Genomic DNA, 17,216 nt, shown 5'->3' on the forward strand with positions numbered 1-17,216 from the left:
CAATTAAACCTGGTTTCGATCAACATTTTAGAGGATAACACCGGTTAGGTCTGGGTTTGGTCTGGGTTATGCCCGCATCTGGCTCATGATTTTGCCTTTTCGCATACTTGTTGGCCAGATCCTGGGCTTTTTCGTGTTTGAATCGCGTAGTAATGTGGTACCACACTGAAACAGTCAATTAAACCTGGCTTCGATCAGTAGTTTGGAGGATAACACCGGTTAGGTCTGTGCTAGGTCTGGTATATGCGCGCATCTGGCATATGCTTTCGACATTTTCGGATACTCGTTGGCCAGATCCTGGGTTTTTCTGGTTTGAATCACGTAGCAGTTTGATACCACACTGAAACAGTCAATTAAATCTTTTTTCGATCAATATTTTGAGGATAACACCGGTTAGGTCTGTGTTAGGTCTGGGATATGCGCGCACCTCGCTTATAGTTTCGCCCTTTTCGCATAATTGTTGGTCAGATCCTGGTTTTCTTCTGGTTTGAATCACGTAATAATGTGGTACCTCACTGAAACAGTCAACTAAACCTTGTTTCGATCAACATTTTATAGGACAACACCGGTTAGATCTCGATTAGGTCTGGGATATGCCCGCATATGTCTCATGATATTGCCTATTCCGCATTCATGTTGGTCAGATACTGGTTTTTTTCTGGTTTGAATCACGTAGTAATCTGGTACCTCACTGAAACAGTCAACTAAACCTTGTTTCGATCAATATTTTAGAGTATAACACCGGTTAGGTCTGGGTTAGGTCTGGGTTATGCCCGCATCTGTCTCATGATTTTGACTTTTCGCATACTTGTTGGTCAGATACTGGTTTTTTTCTGGTTTGAATCACGTAGTAATCTGGTACCTCACTGAAACAGTCAACTAAACCTTGTTTCGATCAATATTTTAGAGTATAACACCGGTTAGGTCTGGGTTAGGTCTGGGATATGCGCGCATCTGGCTTATACTTTCGCCTTTTTCGCATACTTGTTGTCCTGATCCTTGGTTTCTTCTGGTTTGAATCACGTAGTAATGTTGTACAACACTAAAACAGTCAACTAAACCTTGTTTCGATCAATATTTTAGAGGATAACACCGGTTAGGTTTGGGTTAGGTCTGGGATATGCGCGAATCTGGCTTATACTTTCGCCATTTCCGCATACTTGTTGGCCAGATCGTGGGTATTATCTTGTTTGAATCACGTAGTAGTGTGGTACCCACACTGAAACAGTCAACTAAGTCTGGTTCCGATCAGTATTTTAAAGGATAACACCGGTTAGGCCAGGGGTAGGTCTGGGATATGCGCGTATCTAGCATATACTTTCGCATTTCCGCATACTTGTTGCCCAGATTCTGGATTTTTTCTGGTTTAAATCACGTAGCAATGTGGTACCACACTGAAACGGTCAATTAAACCTGGTTTCGATGAATATTTCAGAGGATAACACCGGTTAGGTCTGGGTTAGGTCTGGGTTATACCCGCGCCTGGCTTATGATTTTGCCTTTTCGCATATTTGTTGGCCAGATCCTGGGTTTTGTCAGGTTTGAATCACGTAGTAATGTGGTACCACCCTGAAACCGTCAACTAAACCTGGTTTCGGTAAATATTATGGTGGATAACACCGGTTAGGTCTGGGTCTAGGTCTGGGATACGCCGCAACTGGCTTATACTTTCGCCTTTTTCGCATATTTGTTTCCAGATCCCGGGTTTCTTCTTGTTTGAAAAACGTAGTAGTGTGGTACCACACTGAAACTGTCAATTAAACCTGTTTTCGATGAATATTTTTGAGAATAATACCGGTTGGGTCTGGGTTAGGTCTGGAATATGCGCGCATCTGGCTTACACCTTCGCCTTTTCCGCATACTTGTTGCCCAGATTCTGGATTTTTTCTGGTTTAAATCACGTAGCAATGTGGTACCACTCTGAAACGGTCAATTAAAACTGGTTTCGATCAATATTTCAGAGGATAACACCGGTTAGGTCTGGGTTAGGTCTGGGTTATACCCGCGTCTGGCTTATGATTTTGCCTTTTCGCATACCTGTTGGCCAGATCCTGGTTTTTTTCAGGTTCGAATCACGTAGCAATGTGGTACCACACTGAAACGGTCAAATAAACCTGGTTTCGATGAATATTTCAGAGGATAACACCGGTTAGGTCTGGGTTTGGTCTGGGATATGCGCACATCTGGCTTATGCCTTTGCCTTTTCCGCATACTTGTTGCCCAGATTCTGGATTTTTTCTTGTTTGAATCACGTAGTAATGTGGTACCACACTGAAACGGTCAATTAAACCTGGTTTCGATCAATATTTCAGAGGATAACACCGGTTAGGTCTGGGTTAGGTCTGGGTTATACCCGCGTCTGGCTTATGATTTTGCCTTTTCGCATACTTGTTGGCCAGATCCTGGGTTTTTTCAGGTTTGAATCACGTAGTAATGTGGTACCACCCTGAGACCGTCAACTAAACCTGGTTTCGATAAACATTTTGGTGGATAACACCGGTTAGGTCTGGGTTAGGTCTGGGATATGCCGCATCTGGCTTATACTTTCGCCTTTTTCGCATATTTGTTTCCAGATCCCGGGTTTCTTCTTGTTTGAAAAACGTAGTAGTGTGGTACCACACTGAAACTGTCAATTAAACTTGTTTTCGATCTATATTTTTGAGAATAATACCGGTTGGGTCTGGGTTAGGTCTGGAATATGCGCGCATCTGGCTTACACCTACGCATTTTCCGCATACTTGTTAGCCAGGTCCTGGGTTTTTTCTGGTTTGAATCACATAGTATTGTGGTACCACGCTGAAAAAGTCAACTAAGCCTGGTTTCAAACAATATTTTAGAGGATAACACCAGTTAGTTCTGGGTTAGGTCTTGGATATGCTCGCCTCTGGCTAATACTTTCGCCATTTCCGCATACTTGTTGGCCAGATCGCGGGTATTATCTTGTTTGAATCACGTAGTAATGTGGTACCCACACTGAAACAGTCAACTAAGCCTGTTTCCGATCAGTATTTTAAAGGATAACACCGGTTAGGCCAGGGTTAGTTCTGGGATATGCGCGTATCTAGCATATACTTTCGCCTTTTCCGCATACTTGTTGCCCAGATTCTGGATTTTTCTGGTTTAAATCACGTAGCAATGTGGTACCACACTGAAACGGTCAATTAAACCTGGTTTCGATGAATATTTCAGAGGATAACACCGGTTAGGTCTGGGTTAGGTCTGGGTTATACCCGCGTCTGGCTTATGATTTTGCCTTTTCGCATACTTGTTGGCCAGATCCTGGGTTTTTTCAGGTTTGAATCACGTAGTAATGTGGTACCACCCTGAAACCGTCAACTAAACCTGGTTCCGATAAACATTTTGGTGGATAACACCGGTTAGGTCTGGGTTAGGTCTGGGATATGCCGCATCTGGCTTATACTTTCGCCTTTTTCGCATATTTGTTTCCAGATCCCGGGTTTCTTCTTGTTTGAAAAACGTAGTAGTGTGGTACCACACTGAAACTGTCAATTAAACCTCTTTTCGATCAATATTTTTGAGAATAATACCGGTTGGGTCTGGGTTAGGTCTGGAATATGCTCGCATCTGGCTTACACCTTCGCATTTTCCGCATACTTGTTAGCCAGATCCAGGGTTTTTTCTGGTTTGAATCACATAGTATTGTGGTACCACACTGAAAAAGTCAACTAAGCCTGGTTTCAATCAATATTTTAGAGGATAACACCAGTTAGTTCTGGGTTAGGTCTTGGATATGCTCGCCTCTGGCTAATACTTTCGCCATTTCCGCATACTTGTTTCCAGATCGCGGGTATTATCTTGTTTGAATCACGTAGTAATGTGTTACCCACACTGAAACAGTCAACTAAGCCTGGTTCCGATCAGTATTTTAGAGGATAACACCGGTTAGGCCAGGGTTAGGTCTGGGATATGCGCGTATCTAGCATATACTTTTGCCTTTTCCGCATACTTGTTGCCCAGATTCTGGATTTTTTCTGGTTTAAATCACGTAGCAATGTGGTACCACACTGAAACGGTCAATTAAACCTGGTTTCGATGAATATTTCAGAGGATAACACCGGTTAGGTCTGGGATAGGTCTGGGTTATACCCGCGTCTGGCTTATGGTTTAGCCTTTTCGCATAGTTGTTGGCAAGATCGTGGGCTTTTTCTGGTTCGAATCACGTAGTAATGTGGTACAACACTGAAGCAGTCAACTAAACCTGGTTTCGATCAACATTTTAGAGGATAACACCGGTTTGGTCTGAGTTAGGTCTGGGTTATGCCCGCATCTGGCTCATGATTTTGCCTTTTCGCATACTTGTTGGCCAGATCCAGGGCTTTTTCTTGTTTGAATCACGTAGTAGTGAGATACCACACTGAAGCAGCCAATTAAACCTGGTTTCGATCAATATTTTAGAGGATAACACCTGTTAGGTCTGGGTTAGGTCTGGGTTATACCCGCGTCTGGCTTATGATTTTGCGTTTTCGCACACTTGTTGGCCAGATCCTGGGCTTTTTCTGGTTTGAATCAAGTAGTAATGTGGTACAACACTGAAACAGTCAACTAAACCTGGTTTCGATCAAAATTATAGAGGATAACACCGGTTAGGTCTGGGTTAGGTCTGGGTTATGCCCGCATCTGCCTCATGATTTTGCCTTTTTGCACACTTGTTGGCCAGATCCTGGGCTTTTTCTGGTTTGAATCACGTAGTAATGTGGTACCACACTGAAACAGTCAATTAAACCTGGCTTCGATCAGTAGTTTAGAGGATAACAGCGGTTATGTCTGGGTTAGGTCTGGGATATGCGCACATCTGGCTTATGCCTTCGCATTTTCCGCATACTTGTTGGCCGGATCCTGGGCTTTTTCTGGTTTGAATCACGTAGTAATGTGGTACCACACTGATACAGTCAACTAAACCTGGTTTCGATCAACATTTTAGAGGATAACACCGGTTAGGTCAGGCTTAAGTCTGGGGTATGCCCGCATCTGGCTCATTATTTTGCCTTTTCGCATACTTGTTGGCCAGATCCTGGGCTTCTTCTGGTTTGAATCATGTAGTAATGTGGTACCACACTGAAACAGTCAACTAAACATGGTTTCGATCAACATTTTAGAGGATAACACCGGTTAGGTCTGGGTTAGTTCTGGGTTATGCGCGCAACTGGCTTATACTTTCGCATTTTCCGCATACTAGTTGGCCAGATCCCGGGTTTCTTCTTGTTTGAAAAACGTAGTAATGTTGTACCCCACTGAAACTGTCAATTAAACCTGGTTTGGATCAATATTTTACTGGATAACACCGGTTGGGTCTGTGTTAGGTCTGGTATATGCGGGCATCTGGCATATACTTTCGACTTTTTCGCATACTTGTTGGCCAGATCCTGGGTTTTTCTGGTTTGAATCACGTAGCAGTTTGATACCACACTGAAACAGTCAATTAATCCTGGTTTCGATCAATATTTTAGAGGGTAACACCGGTTAGGTCTGGGTTAGGTCTGGGCTATGCCCGCATCTGCCTCATTATTTTGCCTTTTCGCATACTTGTTGGCCAGATCCTGGGCTTCTTCTGGTTTGAATCATGTAGTAATGTGGTACCACACTGAAACAGTCAACTAAACATGGTTTCGATCAACATTTTAGAGGATAACACCGGTTAGGTCTGGGTTAGTTCTGGGTTATGCGCGCAACTGGCTTATACTTTCGCATTTTCCGCATACTAGTTGGCCAGATCCCGGGTTCCTTCTTGTTTGAAAAACGTAGTAATGTTGTACCACACTGAAACTGTCAATTAAACCTGGTTTGGATCAATATTTTACTGGATAACACCGGTTGGGTCTGTGTTAGGTCTGGTATATGCGGGCATCTGGCATATACTTTCGACTTTTTCGCATACTTGTTGGCCAGATCCTGGGTTTTTCTGGTTTGAATCACGTAGCAGTTTGATACCACACTGAAACAGTCAATTAATCCTGGTTTCGATCAATATTTTAGAGGGTAACACCGGTTAGGTCTGGGTTAGGTCTGGGTTATGCCCGCATCTGGCTCATGATTTTGACTTTTCGCATACTTGTTGGCCGGATCCCGGGCTTTTTCTGGTTTGAATCACGTAGTAATGTGGTACCTCACTGATACAGTCAACTAAACCTGGATTCGATCAACATTTTAGAGGATAACACCGGTTAGGTCTGGCTTAAGTCTGGGCTATGCCCGCATCTGCCTCATTATTTTGCCTTTTCGCATACTTGTTGGCCAGATCCTGGGCTTCTTCTGGTTTGAATCATGTAGTAATGTGGTACCACACTGAAACAGTCAACTAAACATGGTTTCGATCAACATTTTAGAGGATAACACTGGTTAGGTCTGGGTTAGTTCTGGGTTATGCGCGCAACTGGCTTATACTTTCGCATTTTCCGCATACTCGTTGGCCAGATCCCGGGTTCCTTCTTGTTTGAAAAACGTAGTAATGTTGTACCACACTGAAACTGTCAATTAAACCTGGTTTCGATCAACATTTTAGAGGATAACACCGGTTAGGTCTGGGTTTGGTCTGGGTTATGCCCGCATCTGGCTCATGATTTTGCCTTTTCGCATACTTGTTGGCCAGATCCTGGGCTTTTTCGTGTTTGAATCGCGTAGTAATGTGGTACCACACTGAAACAGTCAATTAAACCTGGCTTCGATCAGTAGTTTGGAGGATAACACCGGTTAGGTCTGTGCTAGGTCTGGTATATGCGCGCATCTGGCATATGCTTTCGACATTTTCGGATACTCGTTGGCCAGATCCTGGGTTTTTCTGGTTTGAATCACGTAGCAGTTTGATACCACACTGAAACAGTCAATTAAATCTTTTTTCGATCAATATTTTGAGGATAACACCGGTTAGGTCTGTGTTAGGTCTGGGATATGCGCGCACCTCGCTTATAGTTTCGCCCTTTTCGCATAATTGTTGGTCAGATCCTGGTTTTCTTCTGGTTTGAATCACGTAATAATGTGGTACCTCACTGAAACAGTCAACTAAACCTTGTTTCGATCAACATTTTATAGGACAACACCGGTTAGATCTCGATTAGGTCTGGGATATGCCCGCATATGTCTCATGATATTGCCTATTCCGCATTCATGTTGGTCAGATACTGGTTTTTTTCTGGTTTGAATCACGTAGTAATCTGGTACCTCACTGAAACAGTCAACTAAACCTTGTTTCGATCAATATTTTAGAGTATAACACCGGTTAGGTCTGGGTTAGGTCTGGGTTATGCCCGCATCTGTCTCATGATTTTGACTTTTCGCATACTTGTTGGTCAGATACTGGTTTTTTTCTGGTTTGAATCACGTAGTAATCTGGTACCTCACTGAAACAGTCAACTAAACCTTGTTTCGATCAATATTTTAGAGTATAACACCGGTTAGGTCTGGGTTAGGTCTGGGATATGCGCGCATCTGGCTTATACTTTCGCCTTTTTCGCATACTTGTTGGCCTGATCCTTGGTTTCTTCTGGTTTGAATCACGTAGTAATGTTGTACAACACTAAAACAGTCAACTAAACCTTGTTTCGATCAATATTTTAGAGGATAACACCGGTTAGGTTTGGGTTAGGTCTGGGATATGCGCGAATCTGGCTTATACTTTCGCCATTTCCGCATACTTGTTGGCCAGATCGTGGGTATTATCTTGTTTGAATCACGTAGTAGTGTGGTACCCACACTGAAACAGTCAACTAAGTCTGGTTCCGACCAGTATTTTAAAGGATAACACCGGTTAGGCCAGGGGTAGGTCTGGGATATGCGCGTATCTAGCATATACTTTCGCCTTTTCCGCATACTTGTTGCCCAGATTCTGGATTTTTTCTGGTTTAAATCACGTAGCAATGTGGTACCACACTGAAACGGTCAATTAACCCTGGTTTCGATGAATATTTCAGAGGATAACACCGGTTAGGTCTTGGTTAGGTCTGGGTTATACCCGCGCCTGGCTTATGATTTTGCCTTTTCGCATACTTGTTGGCCAGATCCTGGGTTTTTTCAGGTTTGAATCACGTAGTAATGTGGTACCACCCTGAAACCGTCAACTAAACCTGGTTTCGATAAATATTATGGTGGATAACACCGGTTAGGGCTGGGTCTAGGACTGGGATACGCCGCAACTGGCTTATACTTTCGCCTTTTTCGCATATTTGTTTCCAGATCCCGGGTTTCTTCTTGTTTGAAAAACGTAGTAGTGTGGTACCACACTGAAACTGTCAATTAAACCTGTTTTCGATGAATATTTTTGAGAATAATACCGGTTGGGTCTGGGTTAGGTCTGGAATATGCGCGCATCTGGCTTACACCTTCGCCTTTTCCGCATACTTGTTGCCCAGATTCTGGATTTTTTCTGGTTTAAATCACGTAGCAATGTGGTACCACACTGAAACGGTCAATTAAAACTGGTTTCGATCAATATTTCAGAGGATAACACCGGTTAGGTCTGGGTTAGGTCTGGGTTATACCCGCGTCTGGCTTATGATTTTGCCTTTTCGCATACCTGTTGGCCAGATCCTGGGTTTTTTCAGGTTCGAATCACGTAGCAATGTGGTACCACACTGAAACGGTCAAATAAACCTGGTTTCGATGAATATTTCAGAGGATAACACCGGTTAGGTCTGGGTTTGGTCTGGGATATGCGCACATCTGGCTTATGCCTTCGCCTTTTCCGCATACTTGTTGCCCAGATTCTGGATTTTTTCTTGTTTGAATCACGTAGTAATGTGGTACCACACTGAAACGGTCAATTAAACCAGGTTTCGATCAATATTTCAGAGGATAACACCGGTTAGGTCTGGGTTAGGTCTGGGTTATACCCGCGTCTGGCTTATGATTTTGCCTTTTCGCGTACTTGTTGGCCAGATCCTGGGTTTTTTCAGGTTTGAATCAAGTAGTAATGTGGTGGGTCGCGGGCGGTTGCGAGTTGGGGCTCGCAGCCGCCACTAAACGCGGCCCCGGGACGGATAGCGGCGGGATGGAGTGGCCCCGTCCCGCCGCTATGAGGCAGTGTGTCTACTGGGGGGACCGATTGTCCCCCCGGGGGATGGGCGCGAAAGCGCGGGCACGGGGAGGATACCGGAAGAATGCTTCGAGCGATTCCCGGTATCCTCTCAAAGCGTGCCGAAGGGTCACCGTGGGGTTTTTAGTGGGTAGGTCCCGCGCCTGTCGTTGTACGGGCGCGGGGAATCCCACACACCCCTCCCACCTCTCCCCAAGGAGGTGGGAGGGAGTCTTTCGAAGATTTTCCCCACGACAAAAAAAAAAAAAAAAAAAAAAAAAAAAGTAGTAATGTGGTACAACACTGAAACAGTCAACTAAACCTGGTTTCGATCAAAATTATAGAGGATAACACCGGTTAGGTCTGGGTTAGGTCTGGGTTATGCCCGCATCTGCCTCATGATTTTGCCTTTTTGCACACTTGTTGGCCAGATCCTGGGCTTTTTCTGGTTTGAATCACGTAGTAATGTGGTACCACACTGAAACAGTCAATTAAACCTGGCTTCGATCAGTAGTTTAGAGGATAACAGCGGTTATGTCTGGGTTAGGTCTGGGATATGCGCACATCTGGCTTATGCCTTCGCATTTTCCGCATACTTGTTGGCCGGATCCTGGGTTTTTTCTGGTTTGAATCACATAGTATTGTGGTACCACGCTGAAAAAGTCAACTAAGCCTGGTTTCAAACAATATTTTAGAGGATAACACCAGTTAGTTCTGGGTTAGGTCTTGGATATGCTCGCCTCTGGCTAATACTTTCGCCGTTTCCGCATACTTGTTGGCCAGATCGCGGGTATTATCTTGTTTGAATCACGTAGTAATGTGGTACCCACACTGAAACAGTCAACTAAGCCTGTTTCCGATCAGTATTTTAAAGGATAACACCGGTTAGGCCAGGGTTAGTTCTGGGATATGCGCGTATCTAGCATATACTTTCGCCTTTTCCGCATACTTGTTGCCCAGATTCTGGATTTTTCTGGTTTAAATCACGTAGCAATGTGGTACCACACTGAAACGGTCAATTAAACCTGGTTTCGATGAATATTTCAGAGGATAACACCGGTTAGGTCTGGGTTAGGTCTGGGTTATACCCGCGTCTGGCTTATGATTTTGCCTTTTCGCATACTTGTTGGCCAGATCCTGGGTTTTTTCAGGTTTGAATCACGTAGTAATGTGGTACCACCCTGAAACCGTCAACTAAACCTGGTTCCGATAAACATTTTGGTGGATAACACCGGTTAGGTCTGGGTTAGGTCTGGGATATGCCGCATCTGGCTTATACTTTCGCCTTTTTCGCATATTTGTTTCCAGATCCCGGGTTTCTTCTTGTTTGAAAAACGTAGTAGTGTGGTACCACACTGAAACTTTCAATTAAACCTCTTTTCGATCAATATTTTTGAGAATAATACCGGTTGGGTCTGGGTTAGGTCTGGAATATGCGCGCATCTGGCTTACACCTTCGCATTTTCCGCATACTTGTTAGCCAGATCCAGGGTTTTTTCTGGTTTGAATCACATAGTATTGTGGTACCACACTGAAAAAGTCAACTAAGCCTGGTTTCAATCAATATTTTAGAGGATAACACCAGTTAGTTCTGGGTTAGGTCTTGGTTATGCTCGCCTCTGTCTAATACTTTCGCCATTTCCGCATACTTGTTTCCAGATCGCGGGTATTATCTTGTTTGAATCACATAGTAGTGTGGTTCCACACTGAAGAAGTCAATTAAACCTGGCTTCGACCAGTAGTTTAGAGGGTAACACCGGTTAGGTCTGGGTTAGGTCTGGGTTATGCCCGCATCTGGTTCATGATTTTGACTTTTCGCATACTTGTTGGCCGGATCCTAGACTTTTTCTGGTTTGTGTCACGTATTAATGTGGTACCACACTGATACAGTCAACTAAACCTGGTTGCGATCAACATTTTAGAAGATAACACCGGTTAGGTCTGGCTTAAGTCTGGGCTATGCCCGCATCTGGCTCATTATTTTGCCTTTTCGCATACTTGTTGGCCAGATCCTGGGCTTCTTCTGGTTTGAATCACGTAGTAATGTGGTACCACACTGAAACAGTCATCTAAACATGGTTTCGATCAACATTTTAGAGGATAACACCGGTTAGGTCTGGGTTAGTTCTGGGTTATGCGCGCAACTGGCTTATACTTTCGCATTTTCCGCATACTAGTTGGCCAGATCCCGGGTTCCTTCTTGTTTGAAAAACGTAGTAATGTTGTACCACACTGAAACTGTCAATTAAACCCGGTTTGGATCAATATTTTACAGGATAACACCGGTTGGGTCTGTGTTAGGTCTGGTATATACGCGCATCTGGCTTATACTTTCGCATTTTCGGCATACTAATTGGTCAGATCCTAGGTTTTTTCTGGTTGGAATCTCGTAGTAATGTGGTAGCACACTGAAACCGTCAACTAAACCTGGTTTTGAAAAAATATTTTAAAGGATAACACCGGTTAGGTCTGTGTTAGGTCTGGGATATGCGCGCACCTCGCTTATAGTTTCGCCCTTTTCGCATAATTGTTGGTCAGATCCTGGTTTTCTTCTGGTTTGAATCACGTAATAATGTGGTACCTCACTGAAACAGTCAACTAAACCTTGTTTCGATCAACATTTTATAGGACAACACCGGTTAGATCTGGATTAGGTCTGGGATATGCCCGCATATGTCTCATGATATTGCCTATTCCGCATACATGTTGGTCAGATACTGGTTTTTTTCTGGTTTGAATCACGTAGTAATCTGGTACCTCACTGAAACAGTCAACTAAACCTTGTTTCGATCAATATTTTAGAGTATAACACCGGTTAGGTCTGGGTTAGGTCTGGGATATGCGCGCATCTGGCTCATGATTTTGCCTTTTCGCATACTTGTTGGCCAGATCCTGGGCTTTTTCGTGTTTGAATCGCGTAGTAATGTGGTACCACACTGAAACAGTCAATTAAACCTGGCTTCGATCAGTAGTTTAGTGGATAACACCGGTTAGGTCTGGGTTAGGTCTGGGTTATGCGCGCATCTGGCTTATACTTTCGGATTTTTCGCACGCTTGTTGGCCAGATCCTGGGTATCTTCAGGTTTGAATCACGTAGTAATGTGGTACCACACTGAAACAGTCAATTAAACCTGGTTTCGATCAGTATTTTAGAGGATAACACTGGTTAGCTCTGAGTTAGGTCTGTGTTATGCCCGCATCTGGCTCATGATTTTGCCTTTTCGCATACTTGTTGGCCAGATCCTGGGTTTCTTCTGGTTTGAATCACAAAGTAATGTGGTACCACACTGAAACAGTCAATTAAACCTGGTTTCGATCAGTATTTTAGAGGATAACACAGGTTAGCTCTGTGTTAGGTCTGGGTTATGCCCGAATCTGGCTCATGATTTTGCATTTCGCATACTTGTTGGCAAGATCCTGGGTTTTTCTGCTTTGACTCACGTAGTAGTGTGATACCACACTGAAACAGTCAATTAAACCTGGATTGGATCAATACCTTAGACGATAACACCGGTTGGGTCTGTGTTAGGTCTGGTATATGCCTGCATCTGTCTCATGATTTTGCCTTTTCGCATACCTGTTGGCCAGATCCCGGGTTTTTTCTGGTGTGAATCACGCAGCACTGTGATACCACACTGAAACAGACAATTAAACCTGGTTTCGATGAGTATTTAAGAGGATAACACCGGATAGCTCTGGGTTAGGTCTGGGATGTGCGCGCATCTGGCTTATACTTTCGTCTTTTCCGCATACTTGTTGGCCAGATCCTGGGTTTTTTCTGATTTGAATCACGTAGTAATGTGGTACCACACTGAAACGGTCAACTAAACGTGGTTTCGATCAGTATTTTAGAGGATAATGCCGGTTTGGTCCGGGTTACGTCTGGGATATGCGCGCATCTGGCTTATACTGCCTTTTCCGCATACTTGTTGGCCAGATCCTGGGTTTTCTCTGATTTGAATCACGTAGTAATATGGTAGCACAGTGGAGCAGACAACTAAACCAGGTTTGGATCAATATTTTAGAGGATAACACCGGTTGGGTCTGGGTTAGGTCTGGTATGTGCGTGCATCTGGCTTATACCTTCGCATTTTCCGCATACTTGTTGGCCAGATCCTGTGTTTTTTCTGGTTTGAATCACGTAGTAATGTGGTACCACACTGAAACAGTCTACTAAAACTGGTTTCGATCAATATTTTATAGGATAATACCAGTGAGGTCTGGGTTAGGTCTGGGATAAGCTCGAATCTGGCTTATACTTTCGGCTTTTTCGAACACTTCTAGCCAGATCCTGGGTTTCCTCTGATTTCAATCACGTAGTAATGTGGTACCACACTGAAGCAGTCAACTAAACCAGGTTTGGATCAATATTTTAGAGGATAACGCCGGTTTGGTCTGGTTTAGGTCTGGGATATGCGCGCATCTGGCTTATACTTTCGGCTTTTTCGCACACTTGTTGGCCAGATCCTCGGTATCTTCAGGTTTGAATCACGTAGTAATGTGGTACCACACTGAAACAGTCAATTAAACCTGGTTTCGATCACTATTTTAGAGGATAACACCGGCTAGGTCTGGGTTAGTTCTGGGTTATGCCCACATCAGTCTCATGATTTTGCTTTTCGCCATACTTGTTGGCCAGATCCTGAGTTTTTCAGCTTTGAATCACGTAGTAGTGTGATACCACACTGAAACAGTCAATTAATCCTGGTTTCGATCAGTATTTAAGAGGATAACACCGGTTAGCTCTGGGTTAGGTCTGGGAAGTGCGCGCATCTGGCTTATACTTTCGCCTTTTCCGCATACTTGTTGGCCAGATCCTGGGTTTCTTCTGGTTTGAATCGCGTAGTAATGTGGTACCACACTGAGACAGTCAATTATACCTGCTTTCGATCAGTATTTTAGAGGATAACACAGGTTAGCTCTGTGTTAGGTCTGGGTTATGCCCGCATCTGCCTCGTTATTTTGCATTTCGCATACTTGTTGGCACGATCCTGGGTTTTTCTGCTTTGACTTTCGTAGTAGTGTGATACCACACTGAAACAGTCAATTAAACCTGGATTGGATCAATACTTTAGACGATAACACCGGTTGGGTCTGTGTTAGGTCTGGTATATGCCTGCACCTGGCTCATGATTTTGCCTTTTCGCATACTTGTTGGCCAGATCCTGGGTTTTTTCTGCTTTGAATGGCGTAGCAGTGTGATACCACACTGAAACAGTCAATTAAACCTGGTTTCGATCACTATTTTAGAGGATAACACCGGCTAGGTCTGGGTTAGTTCTGGGTTATGCCCACATCAGTCTCATGATTTTGCTTTTCGCCATACTTGTTGGCAAGATCCTGGGTTTTTCTGCTTTGACTCACGTAGTAGTGTGATACCACACTGAAACAGTCAATTAAACCTGGATTGGATCAATACTTTAGACGATAACACCGGTTGGGTCTGTGTTAGGTCTGGTATATGCCTGCATCTGTCTCATGATTTTGCCTTTTCGCATACCTGTTGGCCAGATCCCGGGTTTTTTCTGGTGTGAATCACGCAGCACTGTGATACCACACTGAAACAGACAATTCAACCTGGTTTCGATGAGTATTTAAGAGGGTAACACCGGATAGCTCTGGGTTAGGTCTGGGATGTGCGCGCATCTGGCTTATACTTTCGTCTTTTCCGCATACTTGTTGGCCAGATCCTGGGTTTTTTCTGATTTGAATCACGTAGTAATGTGGTACCACACTGAAACGGTCAACTAAACCTGGTTTCGATCAGTATTTTAGAGGATAATGGCGGTTTGGTCTGGGTTACGTCTGGGATATGCTCACATCTGGCTTATACTTTCGGCTTTTTCGAACACTTCTAGCCAGATCCTGGGTTTCTTCTGATTTGAATCACGTAGTAATGTGGTACCACACTGAAACAGTCAATTAAACCTGGTTTCGATCAGTATTTAAGAGGATAACACCGGTTAGCTCTGGGTTAGGTCTGGGAAGTGCGCGCATCTGGCTTATACTTTCGCCTTTTCCGCATACTTGTTGGCCAGATCCTGGGTTTCTTCTGGTTTGAATCGCGTAGTAATGTGGTACCTCACTGAGACAGTCAATTATACCTGCTTTCGATCAGTATTTTAGAGGATAACACAGGTTAGCTCTGTGTTAGGTCTGGGTTATGCCCGCATCTGCCTCGTGATTTTGCATTTCGCATACTTGTTGGCACGATCCTGGGTTTTTCTGCTTTGACTTTCGTAGTAGTGTGATACCACACTGAAACAGTCAATTAAACCTGGATTGGATCAATACTTTAGACGATAACACCGGTTGGGTCTGTGTTAGGTCTGGTATATGCCTGCACCTGGCTCATGATTTTGCCTTTTCGCATACTTGTTGGCCAGATCCTGGGTTTTTTCTGCTTTGAATGACGTAGCAGTGTGATACCACACTGAAACAGTCAATTAAACCTGGTTTCGATCACTATTTTAGAGGATAACACCGGCTAGGTCTGGGTTAGTTCTGGGTTATGCCCACATCAGTCTCATGATTTTGCTTTTCGCCATACTTGTTGGCCAGATCCTGAGTTTTTCTGCTTTGAATCACGTAGTAGTGTGATACCACACAGAAACAGTCAATTAAACCTGGTTCCGATGAGTATTTAAGAGGATAACACAGGTTAGCTCTGGGTTAGGTCTGGGATGTGCGCGCATCTGGTTTATACTTTCGCCTTTTCCGCATACTTGTTGGCCAGATCCTGGGTTTCTTCTGGTTTGAATCGCGTAGTAATGTGGTACCACACTGAGACAGTCAATTATACCTGCTTTCGATCAGTATTTTAGAGGATAACACAGGTTAGCTCTGTGTTAGGTCTGGGTTATGCCCGCATCTGGCTCATGATTTTGCATTTTGCATACTTGTTGGCAAGATCCTGGGTTCTTCTGCTTCGAATCACGTAGTATTGTGATACCACACTGAAAGAGTCAATTAAACCTGGATTGGATCAATATATTAGAGGATCACACCGGTTGGGTCTGGGATAGTTCTGGTATATGCGTGCATCTGGCTTATACCTTCGCATTTTCCGCGTACTTGTTGGCCAGATCCTGGGTTTTTTCTGGTTTGAATCACGTAGTAATGTGGTACCACACTGAAACAGTCAATCAAACCTGGTTTCGATCAGTATCTTAGAGGATAACGCTGGTTAGCTATGAGTAAGGTCTGGGTTATGCCCGCATCTGGCTCATGATTTTGCCTTTTCGCATACTTGTTGGTCAGATCCTGGGTTTCTTCTGGTTTGAATCACGTAGTAATGTGGTACCACACTGAAACAGTCAATTAAACCTGGTTTCGATCAGTATTTTAGAAGATAACACAGGTTAGCTCTGGGTTAGGTCTGGGATGTGCGCGCATCTGGCTTATACTTTCGCCTTTTCCGCATACTTGTTGGCCAGATCCTGGGTTTTCTCTGATTTGAATCACGTAGTAATGTGGTACCACACTGAAGCAGTCAACTAAACCAGGTTTGGATCAATATTTTAGAGGATAACGCCGGTTTGGTCTGGGTTAGGTCTGGGATATGCGCGCATCTGGCTTATACTTTCGGCTTTTTCGCACACTTGTTGACCAGATCCAGTGTATCTTCAGGTTTGAATCACGTAGTAATGTGGTACCACACTGAAACAGTCAATTAAACCTGCTTTCGATCACTATTTTAGAGGATAACACCGGCTAGGTCTGGGTTAGTTCTGGGTTATGCCCACACCTGGCTCATGATTTTGCTTTTCGCCATACTTGTTGGCCAGATCCTGGGTTTTTTCTGATTTGAATCACGTAGTAATGTGGTACCACACTGAAGCAGTCAACTAAATCAGTTTTGGATCAATATTTTACAGGATAACACCGGTTGGGTCTGGGTTAGGTCTGGTATATGCGTGCATCTGGCTCATGATTTTGCCTTCTCGCATACCTGTTGGCCAGATCCTGTGTTTTTTCTGCTTTGAATCACGTAGCAGTGTGATACCACACTGAAACAGTCAATTAAACCAGATTTGGATCAATATTTTAGAGGATAACGCCGGTTTGGTCTGGGTTAGGTCTGGGATATGCGCGCATCTGGCTCATGATTTTGCCTTTTCGCATACCTGTTGGCCAGATCCTGGGTTTTTTCTGATTTGAATCACGTAGTAATGTGGTACCACACTGAAAC

This window comes from Colletes latitarsis, chromosome 1 (assembly GCF_051014445.1).
Source record: "Colletes latitarsis isolate SP2378_abdomen chromosome 1, iyColLati1, whole genome shotgun sequence".
Classification (NCBI taxonomy): domain Eukaryota; kingdom Metazoa; phylum Arthropoda; class Insecta; order Hymenoptera; family Colletidae; genus Colletes; species Colletes latitarsis.